The sequence below is a fragment of the Mandrillus leucophaeus genome, unplaced genomic scaffold, assembly GCF_000951045.1.
Source record: "Mandrillus leucophaeus isolate KB7577 unplaced genomic scaffold, Mleu.le_1.0 Scaffold2, whole genome shotgun sequence".
Lineage (NCBI taxonomy): Eukaryota > Metazoa > Chordata > Mammalia > Primates > Cercopithecidae > Mandrillus > Mandrillus leucophaeus.
The window spans coordinates 7,113,893-7,117,368 of NW_012102031.1; positions in this window are offsets into that span (position 1 = coordinate 7,113,893).

Genomic DNA, 3,476 nt, shown 5'->3' on the forward strand with positions numbered 1-3,476 from the left:
AATCAATTAGTACAGAGGACTCTACCCACCCCTTCCCAATCAATCAATTAGTACAGAGGGCTCTACTCACCCCTTCCCAATCGACCAATCAATTAGTACAGAGGGCTCTACTTACCCTAATTAAGAGCAATTAGTCCCAATTTTAGCTCTTTCTTTTTTTTCTTTTCTTTCTTTTCTTTATTTTTTTGTTTTTTTTGAGACGGAGTCTTGCTCTGTCACCCAGGCTGCAGTGCAGTGGCACAATCCCAGCTGACTGCAACCTCCGCCTCCCAGGCTCAAGTGATTCTCCTGCCTCAGCCTCCCGAGTAGCTGGGATTACGGGCACCCGCCACTGTGCCCAGCTAATTTTTGTATTTTTAGGAGAGACGGGTTTCACCATATTGCCCAGGCTGGTCTTGAACTCCTGACCTCAGGTGATCCACCCGCCTCAGCCTCCCAAAGTGCTAGGATTATAGGCGTGAGCCACCATGTCCAACCCTAGCTTTTTCTTTCGGGAGTAAATAAATATATTTAAATAATGTTCTGATGCTGGGACATGAAATAGTGAGAGTGGGTGCCCTGGAGATAGGAAGCCTGAGTTTGCATTCTGGGTTTCACTAACCAGGTGCTGTCACTAGCTTAACTACTCTGAGTTTCAATTTACTCATCTGAAATGTGCAGGTGATAATAGTATCTTTCTAACAAGGTTGTTGTGATAACTAAAAACAAGTTAATGCTTGCAAGGCACTTAGAAGGTTCCTGGTGCAAAGCAGATGGTCAATAAATATAAGCTACTGCATTTTTATTTTTCTCCATTTTGAAATTTAGACTTCACTATTTATTTGCTTCCTATTAGGATAGTTTATTAATATTTTTATTCATTACTTATTATTTATTAAGTTATCTTTACACTTCTAACTCCCCTCCCCACCTTCTAATATTACATCCCTAATTTTATAATCTCCGTTAGAAATTTTGTCGCTGTAAACAGTTTACTTACAATGTTTTTCTTATGCCCTCACTATGGCCAGTGTTTTTTCACTCTCCATTTTATAAAATGAGGATATTAATCTTCCTTCTTTTTCAGTGCCTCACTTCCCAACCACTCTCATTGTACTTTAATTTTGGTACTGATTGGCAACAAGTTTATTTGGTTCTCATGTTTAAATGTTGTTTTGTGCTCAAAGTTAAAAATCAAACAAGCGTGTTTACATTTTTGTGATGTTTTAAATACTGTTTACTATAGAGTTGAGTTGTACAATATGGTTGCACATGCTTTGTGGCACAGCCTTAGTTTTTCCTGATGTTTCTAATTGCCTTTGTTTCCCCCCGCCCCTTGCACTGTTTGCCTTCATGATTTCCTCAGTTTCCCTCAAATTGTGAATCCTATGAGGTATTCTGTGAAGTCCCTACAGAACCCTTCCCTTCTTATTCCGTCCTGGACTGGTTGTTCTGTAGGCCTGCTGCATGCTCAACCGCGATCCTTGGATTCCCTTCTCACTGGGCTGATTTTCCTGTTTCCTGGATTCCATGTCTTTTTCTCTCTTGGTTATCCCTACCCCCTCACCACGGGTGCACACACGTGCACACACACGCACGTCCTTCCCACTCCCCCTACAGCTCTTTTTCAAGTAGCTTTCCAGGAAATCATGATGTATGGTAACATTTCAGTTCCACTTTAGCTTCATTTCTCCTGTCATCTTTCTGATTTATTTTCTGGAAGCTTTTCTAGACTTTTTCAACCCTCTCTTGAGTTGTTTATTTTGTCAATCATTTAATTCCCAAGAATTTTTTTTTTGTTCTATTGTTTTCCCCGCCTTTTCAGTGCATCTAGTTCTCATGTTAAGCATAACATTTTACTTTATTTTATTTTGAAACAGTTTCACTCTTGTTGCCCAGGCTGGAGTGCAATGGCACGATCTCAGCTCACTGCAATCTCTGCCTCCCGGGTTCAAGCGATTCTTCTGCCTCAGCCTCCCCAGTTGCTAGGATTATAGGCACGTGCCACCATGCCCGGCTAATTTTGTATTTTTAGTAGAGACAGGGATTTCTCCATGTTGGTCAGGCTGGTCTCAAACTCCCGACCTCAGGTGATCTGCCTGCGTTGGCCTCCCAAAGCGCTGGGATTACAGGTGTGAGTCACTGCGCCCGGCCAGCATGAGTTTAAATCTCTGCAAGGACATGAGTTTGAGTTTTTCAAAATTATTGCCCGTTTTCAAAATTATTTGTTTCTTCTGGGCTCATTTCGCATTTGTTAGTCTTGGTCTCTTTTCCTCATTTTGTCTTTCTCATATGTCTGATCCTAAGTCCATTCCTATGTAGGAGGAAGACAAGTCCACTGGCAGGCTTACCTGTCAGGTGATTGGATGGGAACCCCCTAAAGTGTCAGAATACGAAGATATTATTTCTGGGGTTTTTTGATTGAGTCATGAACTCTCTGATTTTTTTCACCGGTGTAGACTCGAGGCTGCCTTGAATCCTGTATGGGTCGTGGGGCTGTTGAACTTCTCTGTCTCTCTGAGGCTCTGCATAGTAGGTGATTCTTCTTGGCTGGATGTCCTCTCGGTGGTGCTGTGCTCTCGCAGCTCCCTTCACCCATCTCTATTCGGTTGTCACTTCTTCAGCCAGTTCTGTCTTCCAAATATCTGTTGAAATCTCTGATCTCCTGTTGATCTCATTCAAGTTTTTTATTGTCAGCAGAGAGGGTGCAGAGGCAGTGTGTGGGCTCTGGAATCCATATGACTGGGTTGGAACCCAGTCTTTAGCCATCAATAGATTTCTGACCTTGGCCGAGTCACTGAACATCTGTTTCAGTTTCCTTATCTGTTAACGGTGATACAAATGATACACGCTCCAAAGGTTCTTGAAAGAGTACAGTGAGTTTTTTTTTTTTTCTAACATCTTAGAGCAGTTAGTGGTGCATAGTAAAGTCCACACGTTTGCCACTCTTAGCATTATTTGCTGTATTAGTCCATTCTCACACTACTGAAAAGAAATACCTCAGACTGGGTAATTTATAAAGAAAGGAGGCTTAATTGGCTCACAGTTCTGCAGGCTCCACGGCAAGCATGGTGGTATCAGCTTCCGGGGAGGCCTCAGAGAACTTCCAGTCACGGCAGAAGATGAAGGAAACTCACTATCAAGAGAACAGCATCAAAGGGAAAATCCACTCCCATGACCCAGTCGCCTTCCACCAGGCATCACCGTCAATGCTGGGGATTACAGTTTGATGTGAGACTTGGGCAGGGACCCAGCCCAAAACCATATCCGCTGCTATTATAGCTATAAGTGCCTTGACTGTCACTTTAGTCTGGTCTCAGAAGGGGTGGTTGAAAAATGCTCTTTTGTCTTCTTAAAGTAATGCCTAAACAGGATCCACTTTCGCTCTTTTCCCTCATCTCTGAAGGCAGGATAATCACAAGCTGAACTTGAAAAACTTTTCTCTATGTAAAGATCTGTTTTTCTTTTTAAAGAGAAAGACTACTGAGAACTCTTAA